Source organism: Nothobranchius furzeri, chromosome 13 (assembly GCF_043380555.1).
Source record: "Nothobranchius furzeri strain GRZ-AD chromosome 13, NfurGRZ-RIMD1, whole genome shotgun sequence".
Taxonomy (NCBI): Eukaryota; Metazoa; Chordata; class Actinopteri; order Cyprinodontiformes; family Nothobranchiidae; genus Nothobranchius; species Nothobranchius furzeri.
In genome coordinates this window covers 39,114,320-39,127,351 of record NC_091753.1, presented here as the reverse complement: position 1 = coordinate 39,127,351, position 13,032 = coordinate 39,114,320, and the positions used below count along the sequence as shown (strand labels likewise).

Sequence of the window (13,032 nt, the reverse complement as noted above, 5' to 3'; positions counted from 1 at the left end):
ATATTCTAATTTACTGGCCAGCACCTGTATACGTAGACATACCTATGCTATCCACGCAGTCATCAACACGCGGTAATGGGTACGAATCCGGCTCAGTGACGGCATTAACTTTTCTATAATCTGTGATGAACCTGGTTGACCCAGCAGGCTTCTCCTCTACCAAACAAGGAGACCCCCATGGACTACAGCTTGCTACCGCAAGACCATTTTGAACCAGGTAATCCGTTTCCTGTTTCATTAGGCGGCGTTTTTCTGGACTTGCCCTGTAGGGGTGCTGATTTATAGGTTGAAGATTGGTCAGAATCACGTCATGGTGACACACGTTCGTAATCGTAGGGACGTCTGAAAACAAGCTAAGATGTGCATTAATTAACACAGTCACATCTTCACGTTGCTGTTCTGTTAAATGTGTTAATTTCTCATCCAAATTCAACAACACTTCAGAATTTTTCAAGCGCGGACTTACTGCATGTAAAGCTCGAATCACTACTTCCTCCTGTGGATCGGACGTGGCAATGAGACCAGCTGCGCACACTGGTGCTCCATCCTGCATCTGATCCGCTGAGACCTGGGGAACATAAGATTTTAATAGATTCCCATGACAGATTTTTACAGCTTTCCGACGGTGTGATGTTTTAACCGCATAAGTGTTTTCGTTGATTTTGTGGCTGATTTCAAATGGACCCTCAAAACGTGTACTCAGTGTGTCACCAACAATAGGACTTAACATTAACACTTTCTCTCCTGGCAAGTAATCGCGCAGTTTAGCCTTTTGATCGAAGTGGCTTTTCATCACCTTCTGCGCGTTTTTCAAATGCTCTCGTGCTATTTGGTTTGCAAATCTTAAGCGACTCCTAAAACATTTCACGTATTCGTTTACGTTCATTTTGAGTGAACCTGGTGACTGCAGAAACCGCTCCTTTAAAGCCTGTAACAGTCCCCTAGGAGTGTGCCCAAAAACCAGTTGCGCTGGGCTGTATCCCAGCGACTCCTGCGTAGCTTCTCTAGCTGCAAACAACAAGAAAGGCACACCTTCATCCCACTGTTTAGATGTTGTGAAACAGTATTTCCTCAACATCGACTTAAATGTTTGGTGCCATCGTTCCAAGACTCCCTGTGATTCAGGATGGTACGGGGCAGACATAATATGTTGGATCCCCAATACTTTTGTGACCTGTTTGAAGAGGTCAGACGTGAAATTTGACCCTTGATCTGTTTGGATCACCCGTGGTAGACCAAAGAGCGAGAAGAAATTTGATAAAGCTCTGATCACACTCTTGGTAGTTATGGTAGCCAATGGTATTGCCTCTGGAAATCTGGTGGCACTGCACATTATGGTCAACAAAAACTTTTTCCCAGACTTTGTGCGTGGCAACGGACCCACACAATCTACGACAACGTGATCAAAAGGCTGTCCTATTACAGGAATGGGTGACAACGGCATCGGTTTAATGGGCTGATTTGGCTTTCCCACCATCTGACACGCGTGGCAGGCTCTGCAAAACTTCGCTATATCCCGTTTCATCCCCGGCCAAAAGAAATGATCTAGGATAGACAAATAAGTTTTCTTCACTCCCAAGTGTCCTGACCATCTACTTTCATGAGCTAAGGCTATTATCTGTCTTCGAAAACACTCCGGTATTACAATCTGGTGTACCACTCCCCAGGGAGCTTTCCCCTCTACTGGATTTTCCCAGCTCCTCATCAGTAGATCGTTTTCCAAAAAGAATGTTGTCGAGAATTTAACAGACGAATGTACTGCATCAAAACACTTCTTTAATGTTTTGTCCCTTTTCTGTTCATCTATTAATGTTGAACGTGAAACCAAACGGTCCTGGGACTCAAAATGTAGATTCTCTTCTGCAACATCTTTATCGGTAACGCCTACATCTGGTAGCTGGTGCATGTCTGAAGTACAACTGGAGTCAGAAAACAGATCAGAAAGCCCTTGGAATTCATTTGCCTCATGACGTACAGCTGATCTGGTCACTACACACGATGGAACAATACCTCGTGGGGACATCACACAGGCAACTTTCTCTGGGTGTTCAATGACCTGAGGCACAGGAACAACAGCTCCTCCTGCTATGTCATTTCCCAGCAGCAGATGGATCTCTGCAATAGGTAAAGTTTTACACACAGCCACTTTAAAAACACCTGACACAAGATTACTTGCAATATTCACTTCACAAAGTGGACATGACATAACTTCACCCGTCAAACCCTTCAACAACACAGACGTTTCCGTATTGACTGTTGCCTCAGAGGGAAGCGCAGACTCCAGTACCAATGTTTGAGATGCTCCAGTATCTCTAAGGATTTTTATTGGCACGCTCTCCCCCTCTCCCATACTTATAGAACCCTCCAAAATAAATGGTTCATATGAGGGGTCAAGCAAGCCTGGCCTTTTCTGAGTTTCATCTGATGCAACAAATGCTACCACACGGTCATTTTTCCTCTCTCTCCTCTTCAGGATCAAACAATCTTTGACAATATGACCCACTTGGTGACAGTAAAAACACCTTGGTGGACTTGTTTCTGAGTTTCTTTCAAAGTGCCTAGGTTTTACAGCATGCGATCTGTCCCTGACTACTTTCTCCACTTTAACACGGTGGGTTAGCATGAACTCATCAGCCAGAAGTGCTGCAGCTGACAGATTATTCACTTTCTGCTCATTTAAATACAACACCGTTCTTTCAGGCAGACATCTTTTAAACTCCTCCAGTAGAACTAACTCTCGTAATTCGTTCAGGTTGGTCACTTTTGAGGACTGCAGCCATTTATCAAACAGTAAACCCTTCTCTCTCGCAAATTCAACAAATGTTTGCCCCTCATCACGTTTACGGAGAGATCTAAATTTCTGCCTATAAGCCTCAGGTACTAATTCATAGGCATGTAAAACTGCGTCTTTAATAGTATCATAATCCCCACAGTCAGAGACAGACAGAGCAGTCATTACCTCCTGCGCTTTCCCCGACAACTTACATTGAAGGAGAAGAGGCCACACTTCACGCGGCCAACTGAGTGTCGTAGCGATACGCTCAAATGCGGCGAAGTAACTATCCACTTCGGCCTCGCGAAACGGCGGCATCAGCCCCATGCACTTCCCCACATCCAGTCTCTCAGTCGCGGCCAGGGAGCCAGATGCTGCATCAGCACCATGGACAGTTCTCTCAGCCTGCATCTCCAGCTCCATTCGTCTCATCTTTAGTCTCGTGTCAGCTTCCAGTTCGAGTTCCAGTTTGCGAAGCTCGAACTCCCGCCTTCGCTGTTTGTCCTCGGCCTCATATTTCAGGCGTGCGAGTCGCACCTGTAGCCGGGCGTGATCAGGTGACACCGGTCCCGAACCAGGCCGCGGTTCCGGGGACTCTGGATCGTAACGAGGAAGAGTCACTGGGGGAGACTTGGCGACCTTACCCCGCTCTGGAGTCCTCATGATCTCCGCTCCATCCTCGGAATCACCACCCTCAGATGCGCTCCTCGCCTCTTCACCTTCCGCATCGTCCATATCCTGCTGTGAAGGCAAAATAGCAATATCAGCCAAAGGGGAGAGAAGCTTTTTATCTTCCATGAAGGAGATAATCTCGGCCCTGAGATCAGTCTTCAGCATGTGCTGTGAGCCGGCAAGACCAAAGTAGGCAGCTACTTCCAGTAAATCGCTCTTGCGACACTTTTCCAGTTGTCTACGTGAAGGTGCAGCAAGAAAATCTTTCAAAATAAATGTAGTCATCGCCTCTCAAAAGCAATGACAAATGACAGAAATGACAAAATACCCCAAACCTATGCCCCCCTCCCGGGCCGAAATCCTACTCACTATCTTGAGTAAAAAAACCACAAAAATCCCGGATGAGCCCCCATGTTATGTCTTCACAACTGAAAATGGGGGTGAGGTTCTAATGTCCCAAAACAAATTCAAATGTACCAAAACGGAGTACAGAAGAGCAGAAGCTTCTTTTGACTTTCTTAAGTGCACACACGTCTGTCTAAACGTTTTCTAGGACAAATAGAAAAACGTAAGCAAAATACTTGAGAGTTATAATATCTCTTTTTTTTTATTACTTATCACACTTAGTGAAATTGCCCAACATTAAATGTGCACAATGAAGCAGCTGCGGAGACGAGCTCAAGGTTAAAGAGTCGCTCCTCGTCGGAGCGTCCATGAACTGCTTAAATCCTGTTTGAAGAGGTGAGGCGAGCAATCAGTTCATTTGTTGCAGGTGTGATCCCAGATCCGCGTCCTGGAGATTCCTCCCCTCGATATTGCCGCTGTCTGTCCTTGTTGCGGGGATCCTCCCCCGTTGGCCCGGCAACCCTGCACCTCGTTGCAGCAGGAGCTCACGCCCCCACTCTCTTCTCCTCCAAGGACCCGAAGTTGTGTGAAGTCCCCGGTAACAGAGAAAACAATTACTCAAAGCCCATAACAGGTGCTCTTGTCCGTTCACCATCATTTACATACAGAAACCTCCTCAATTAACCATATTTGGTCACACTACGTCCTTTGCACGTGAGAGGAGTCCCTGTTTTGTTTCCAGAAAAAATAAGAAAAACTTTGACAGCAACACTGAGACACTGGCTGCCAAAGCACATAAAAACCAAACAAGTTGCAGAGGTTATAAACGTGGTCGGGACAGGTTCCCATCAGAATTTTATAACAAATGGATTTGAGAAATCGTAAAGTAACTGTCACGGTGTAGGAGGTGGAGATGGTGGACCATGTGTGGTTGAGCTGAGCAGGAGGTAAAAATGCAGGCTTCGGATAAAGTAAAAATGATTTAATGGCAGGAGGATGAACAGAAACACCAGCAGACAACAACAATGAACTGACCAAGGACAGGGGCAAAACAGGTGGATTAAATACAGAGGGCTAATTAGGGAAACATGGGCAGGTAAACGAGGGACAGGTGAGAACAATAAGGGCAATCACGGCAGGAGAGGAACACAGTCAGGTTGGGCAGGGGCAGATCGTGACAGTACCCCCCCCTTAAGGGCGGATACCAGACGCCCATAAGGCCACACGACACCGGAGACTGGACAGGGACTGGACGGGGACTCGGAGACTGGACAGGGACTTGACATGACTGGAACAGGGACTGGACTGGAACATGGACTGGACTGGAACAGGCGTGAGACCCAGGCAGAGAACTGCAGGAGCAGGCGTGAGACCCAGGCAGAGAACTGCAGGAGCAGGCGTGAGACCCAGGCAGAGAACTGCAGGAGCAGGCGTGAGACCCAGGCAGAGAACTGCAGGATCAGGCGTGAGACCCAGGCAGAGAACTGCAGGAGCAGGCGTGAGACCCAGGCAGAGAACTGCAGGAGCAGGCGTGAGACCCAGGCAGAGAACTGCAGGAGCAGGCGTGAGACCCAGGCAGAGAACTGCAGCAGTAGGCGTGGGACCCGGCAGGGGCTGCAGCAGTAGGCGTGGGACTCGGCAGGGGCTGCAGCAGTAGGCGTGGGACCCGGCAGGGAATGCAGCAGTAGGCGTGGGACCCGGCAGGGAATGCAGCAGTAGGCGTGGGACCCAGCAGGGAATGCAGCAGTAGGTGTGGGACCCAGCAGGGAATGCAGCAGTAGGCGTGGGACCCAGGCAGAGAACTGCAGGAGCAGGCGTGGGACCCAGCAGAGGCTGCAGCAGCACGAGACCTGCAGGCATAAGCCCCACAGCGTGGACCAGGAAGTGGACGAACGGCAGGAGCGATGCGAGGGAACCCAGCTCGGCGGCAGGTGCTCGACAACCGGTCAGAGCAGGTACACGGCACGATTAGCTGGGTCTCAGGCAGAGGCTTGGGTGCAGGGAAGCAGGAGAAGAGCGGGGAGACCAACCCTACCACCCCGGAGAATGATGGCGTGCGTAGGGGGTGTAACTCCTTCAGAGCTCCAGGATCTGCGGCTTCCATGAGACAAACGGGACGGGGCAGAAAGCAGGAGAGGAGAAGGGCTCGACCACCGCAGGAAATTAACTGGATGCGCCGAAACCCACCCAGAGGCGTGACCACCCCGGAGAACAGGTAGGATGCGCCAACACCCTGGGCCAGAATCTCCTTCTGCTAAAGGACAAAAAAAATAAAAAATAAATCCTCCAGGGAGATTTAGAAATGCTCACCACAGGTCCCGGTTTGGTCAGTTCATTCTGTCACGGTGTAGGAGGTGGAGATGGTGGACCATGTGTGGTTGAGCTGAGCAGAAGGTAAAAATGCAGGCTTCGGATAAAGTAAAAATGATTTAATGGCAGGAGGATGAACAGAAACACCAGCAGACAACAACAATGAACTGACCAAGGACAGGGGTAAAACAGGTGGTTTAAATACAGAGGGCTAATTAGGGAAACATGGACAGGTAAACGAGGGACAGGTGAGAACAATAAGGGCAATCACGGCAGGAGAGGAACACAGTCAGGTTGGGCAGGGGCAGATCGTGACAGTAACAGGTTTTCATTTACGTTTAAGGAGTCATTCTGTTTGGAGTTAGTTTCGTTTGGAAATGTCTGAGAGTGCAGCCTTAGCCTCTTCTGAGCTGTCTTTGAGTCTGGTTGCGCGCTTGATCGGGGAGCAGAAGAGGTTCTGGGGCATCTCGTAGTTGTAAAATAAAATTTGAACTGCAATCGGATTCATGAGGTTTGTCTGTTGCGCCACAAAGTGTCCCAAATCACAGCAGAAGAACGATTCCCTAGTACTCTCACAGAGAACATGTTCCCGACAGTGTGCACGCTCTATTAAATCCTCAATATCAAATTAGTCATGATATAATGTCAGATTCAGTCACAATTGCCTTTTTTTGGTTTTAGCACCAATTACGCGCAAAAGCCGTTTTTCCACTGACACAATTACATCCTGGGTAAATATTTGTGGATGAGGAACACGTGTGGATGAGACCTTCACAATTGCTGTTCCCTCATTCTACCACTAGATGCTGTTCCTACGCATGATCAGAGCTGTTCTTATATGAAGGAACATTTTCACACACAAGTACAAATTGGTAAATATACACAATGCGCAAATCGTAATCGTTTGCACACACAAAATACGCACAGATTGGTTCGTAAGTACGGCTGATAAATGAGGGCCTAGGTCTCTGCATGAGTGCAAAATCTGTTTAAATGTTTAAACATAAACACATGCCACAGCTGTATTTAAGATTCTGTCAACTTCCTAATGAATACTGATGAGCTGTGAGATAATGATTCAATCTGATTTATCTGTGTTGGCCAACAGAGTGCCAAACTTAAAGAACTTGTGATGGAATTGAATTTTACTAAACAAAAGTAATCCACAGCTGTTGACTAAAACAGCAGCAAAACAAGATTTACCAATCTTGACACGGTCCACCTTAACCCTCCCACTGTCCTAATGGGTGTGACCCCGTGAGGAAAGTTGACCATTGAGCAGGGTTGATGGTTTATCCCTTGGGTCTATGTAGCAGGGGTGAGGAATGAGCACCACCTCACCCCTGCTACGTGGACCTCAAGGGATAAACCATCCATCCTGCTCAATGGACAACTTTCCTACCGGGGTCACGCATAAAGACAGTGGGAGGGTTAAAAGCTATAACTCATGAGCAGCTCTAAAGTTTATTATCATGTTGATTAATAAAGCCATTCTTCATCCAGTGAGGTTTTATGTGAAATGTAGCCAGCTGTAGTTTGGTTTGAAGAAAATATCAGAATAAACAGAAAGCACAGATTGTTGTAATTTAGTCATACACAGTGTCTTCATTATGTATCATTTAAATCACTACTCAGTAAGTAGCCCCTCTGATGGAGATGGTGCAGGACACAGCAAGAACTTTAGGTTATATTTCTTTTGTTCACTTGATCTGTCAGTCACGGGCATCACTTGTAATGACTCTGTCACTGTCATGAGAAATCTGTAGTGTAATGTGTTGATGTCACCAACAGCCACACCCCAGTAATAAAACTAAAATAGACACTATGTTGATCCTTTTGGGGAAATTAATTTTCTGCACTTGACCCATCCTTGGGGAGCAGTGGGATGTCATTTGGTGACTGAGGGGCAATGTTAAGGGTTCAGTATCTTGCCAAAGGATACTTCGGCATGTGGCCCACTGGCATCAAACCACTCACCTACTGACCATCGGAAAACTGCTCTTCTCCCATGACTGGCCACATGGTAGCAGACTGGCTGGGCCTGGCTGTTGTGTTATAACAGGACTCAATATAAAATTGTATTCCTTGATTATTAAAATAACTAAGAAAATAAGTTTTTGTTTTGCTCTTTTGACTCTATATCAAGAATAAAAAGCTACAAACAAATACTTACCTCCAGAAAGTGAGTTATGCAGGCAGCAGTGTCATGAACTGGCACATGTGAGCCTGGGTGAAGGAGGCTGATGGAGGTAGGGGCTGGGGTTTATTTATTTGAGTTATGTTATATTATTCTGGAGAGAGAGAGAGAGAGAGAGAGAGAGAGAGAGAGAGAGAGAGAGAGAGAGAGAGAGAGAGAGAGAGAGAGAGAGAGAGAGAGAGAGAGAGAGAGAGAGAGAGAGAGAGAGAGAGAGAGAGAGAGAGAGAGAGAGAGAGAGAGAGAGAGAGAGAGAGAGAGAGAGAGAGAGAGAGTGTGTTTGTGTCAGTCAAGAAGCAGATTTTCAGGCAGGGCTGCATGACAATGACTCCTACGTGAAGGATCACAGGCGTGTGGAGAGGAAATGGAACATGAAGAACAAAACAAACAGGCAGAGGATGTTTTTGAGTGTGTGTTTGTGCATGGGTATGTGTGTGTTGAACTGATGTTCTCTACTTTGCAGAGAGAAAGATGACATGTCAGCTGGAACATCATGTGGAAGCGTGTTTTTGATTGTTTTTGTTGGACCTGATTGTGCGTTGATACAAAATGAGTCTGCGATCTCACATCAAGACTCAAAAAGACGTCCCAAACTGAAAAAGCGCCACATGTTGAGCTGCCAGGCCCGATCTCGCGCTCATCTAACCTTCACATGAATATAAGCATCCTGTCAACAGAAGATGAGTCACTTCCAACTCGATGTGATTTATTCAATCCAACAGAGAGGTTTCGATCGCAGGATACAAATCACTTAGATGGGAGCTGTGGAGCAGTCGGTGTGTGTGTGTGTGCACATGGTTGAGCCTGGAAGTGAGCAGTTTGTCACAATGTTTATTAGAATGGTTTGTGTGTGAACAAGTGATGTAAAAGTTTTCTTTTTCCAAGGAGAAGCTGTAAAGGTTAAGTTGAGCTCTTAAGTCTCTGAGCTTTTCTGCGTCTAAGATCTTTGTTTTAGTTTCTGCTCTGTTTGAACCAACAGCTCAGATTTCTATAAAATCTCACAATTACAGCTGAGGACACTAACAGCTGAGTGGACAAGAGAGGTGAAGGTGGAGACGAATGGGTTTTGAGCGCTTTGTTGCATAGAATATAAAATATGTCTGGATATATCTCACTGATGCACACAAGTGTTCATCTTCCACCTCATCACCTGCTTGTCTAAGTCTCATCAGCACCATCAACTAAAGCCAACTTGTAGATTAAAAGGTGCATTTGATTATCCAGAACCAGCACTTCTGAAATCAAAGAACAAAGAAAATTTTACAGAGCAGCAAATTTCAGGAACTGTTACAACTTTAAACTGTTTTGACTAAAAATCAAAGGAAAAGAAAATGATCTTCATCCCCGTGCGCATCAGCTGATCACTTCTTCACCTGACAATGATAACCTGTTTTTTTCTTGTATCATCTCTGTCATAAGCACGGCCGTTGTGGTAGGATTTACAGTGAAGATGACGGAGGTAGCAATAGTTTATTCCAGCACATGCCAAACATTCATTTTCCTCTTCTCCCCCCTAATCACTTTCTGCAGCCTTAAATAGTTTCAGCTGTCAACTGGACTAAACCATTTTAGTCCAGGTGATTAAACCATTTTCCACCCACAGGGGAGTTTAACCATTACCTCTTCAGTCCATTATACCACCTATTGTTCAACCATTTTAAATAAAAAACATTTTTTCTAGCTATTTTTATAAAGATTTTTAATACATAGCACCTATACGTTTTACAACTAAATACAAGAAACTACATAGAAAACACCCCACACTCGTCTCTAATGGCCTCTCCTGGAACCTTCAAAGAGTGTCTGGACCCTGAGGGAAACATTCACCCAAACACCCTGGAGAGGACAAAGAAAACAGGTGAGAAACACGTCAGCAACCTCTTTGCACTCACTTCTAAAATTATAATTTACACTGCCTTTGCTTAAAGCTGAACTTAATCAGTAGACCTTTTTCCCCATTAACAATCCTCTGTCCTCACAGGTAACCACCACAATTCTCCATGAGGAGCACCTGTGCAGGACCTGGAACATAGGCTACATCCTAATTATTAAAAATGCTAAAGACTCAATTAAAAACTTCTTGATGTGCAAGTTCATGCTTAAAGTGCATTACTAAATAAAGTGCTGAAGTGCCTTCACCAAAGTGCAATTATTTACTTAAAGTGCTGCACAAACAATAGAAACCCCTGTAATGAAGATTCCTTCATTACAGTCTTCAAAGAGACACCTTTACTGAATCTACTCCTGCTACAACAGAAGAAAGACTCATAATCCAGCAAAATGATAATGTAAGAAAGATTTTCTCTAATTGTAAAATTAAATCTACTGAAGCAACTCTGATTCAAACAAAACGTGTCCTGAGACAGAGCAGAAAGCCTTGACTCAAGATAAGCAGCCACTCAAAGACGTTGATGAGCATCTAGAGATGAAGATTCAGAGGAAACAGATTAAGTGGAGGAGGCGTCTGACTGATCGTTAGTCAGGGATGTGGGACCTGGAGACTAATGAAGAGTCAGCAGAGGAAGAAACAAGCAGAGGATGGTTGGACAAAACAGGCGAGGTAAGAGCAGGATGCAGGAAGGTTAAAATGATGGGAACTGATAAACAACCGTTTGTTTTAGACAAGCACAAAGGAGCTGATGCAACTGGAGATGAACACGTTTGTACAAAATAACTAATTCAACATTTTTTTTCTCAGATTAAATCTCACCAAGGAAAGTGAAAGACTCAGTAAAATGAACATTATTATCAGAATTCCAGTCTTCTCTGGAATATTTGAATCATCAGCAGTTTCCTCTTCCTCACTCACACCTCTTCCTCACTCACACCAGCTGATCTCAAGTCAGCGCTATCCACAGTTTCTACTTTTGCTTCATTTATCACAAAAGTCCCAAACTGTCTCCCAACTGTCATGTGACCATAACCACTGGGGAAAAAGTCTCCTGACAGCAGTTGATACTGAGTAGATGTTCTTTTGTTAACACACACACACACCCACACACACACAAAAGCAAGGACAGAGACAGCTGACAAAAAGGAAAGTGTACTTTTTACACAGTTAAATTTGAAAATGGGTCAATTTTGACACTAACACAACAGAAGGGTTAAACAAAGGGATTTACAAAATAGCTGGTCATTAATCCAGGTGTTCTACAGAGAAATGATCGGTACTAAAATATTTTCAAACAAGATGGAAGATCAGAATAAATGTGTTTGCAAATAAATGATAACCAAAGAAATGTTCTGTCTGAGGACCAACATTGCATTCATCCAATCATGTTGCAGTGATGTCATTTCTCCATAAATCCAACTAAAGTGCAGGAAAAGTACCTTGGTGTGAATCTTTATCAGTCCACAGTCTGCAGTGGCTAAATGTTTTTGTCTGTATTGTTTATAAAATATTTCTTTCTCAAGTTTTGCACATAAAGATGGACTGTGTCATCCTGTTGCTGTTTGCATGCAAATATAAATATGAAATGATTACCATTATTACTAATAATGAAGTGCTTGTGGTCGTGACTCTTTGTTTAGAAGTTAGTCCAGGACTATCATTTAACACCTGGTTAGGAAAACTAAAATATGCCCCAGAGTTCAAGGACAAAAGCCTATGGGCAACTATCAGGCCTTTTTAATCATAAGCATCTCTTGGTAAAGCAACGCAGATATCATCTCACCCACTAACAAACCCAGTTGTTTTACAAGCAAATCACATTTCAGAAAAAGCACGGCATTAACAAAAGAAACACACACACACATACACATTCATGTTATACATATATATATATATATATATATATATATATATATATATATATATATATATATATATATGAAGAAATGAAAATAAAGTAAAAAATATGACAAATTGCTAAAATTCTAATAAAAAAAAGAAGGAAAAAAAAGTAGGCTCGCCCACTTGGTTACCATGACTACTGTGCCAAACAAAATCTTGCTAATTAATTAGGTATTTAACTCTCTTGATACATTAATTTCAAAAATTAATGTGTGTGTGTGTGTGTGTGTGTGTGTGTGTGTGTGTGTGTGTGTGTGTGCGCGCGCGTGCGTGTGTACATGCAAATGAGGATTGGTGGCGGCAGAAAAATGAGAAGTCCTAAGAGTTACCATGAATTTAGATAGAAATGAAATGCCATAAAAATTTAAATCTGAATTCACAAATCGGGCTTAGCATAAAAGTCAGCCAAATGAAATGATGCACAGACCTGTTTTCCTCGTCGCCAGAGGGTAGCTAAAGGGCTGAGGCAGCCTTTGGGACTGAATGATTCTGGCTACCGAGTTGGTCAACGGTAGCCTGGCAAGCCAGACTAAATAACATGCTCCATTGATGGCTCTCAGTTGTGGGGCGGGTTCTACCGTTGTCTTTCAAATGATCTCCACATGCTACTGGACAATGAATGTGACATACTCTTGTTTCACTCTGTTGCATCATCCCACCCACCAGGCATATAGAGTGCCCTGATTACAAAGCGGATAAAGCTCTGTGATTTGTTCACTAAGCAGATAGAGCACTATGATTGGCCCACCATTATGGACCAATCACAGCTCTTTATGTGTTTGAAACCCCTCTAGAGAGCTGTGATTTGCTAGCCAGAGTCCTGGTAGGAGCTGCTGAGGTTGCAATGGAGCATGCCTAGACCAAACTTTGCAAAGCAAGAATTTGGTCTAGTTCACTAGGCTAGGTCAATGGGCATCTGTGAAGTGGAGGATGATGTGTTCCTCT

At 44.5% G+C, this 13,032-nt stretch overlaps 1 pseudogene; it reads right to left on the bottom strand.

Moving 5' to 3' along the window:
- Positions 1 to 13,032, bottom strand: part of LOC107380658 (glutamate receptor ionotropic, kainate 4-like) — a 219,097-nt pseudogene that overhangs the window by 186,469 nt on the left and 19,596 nt on the right.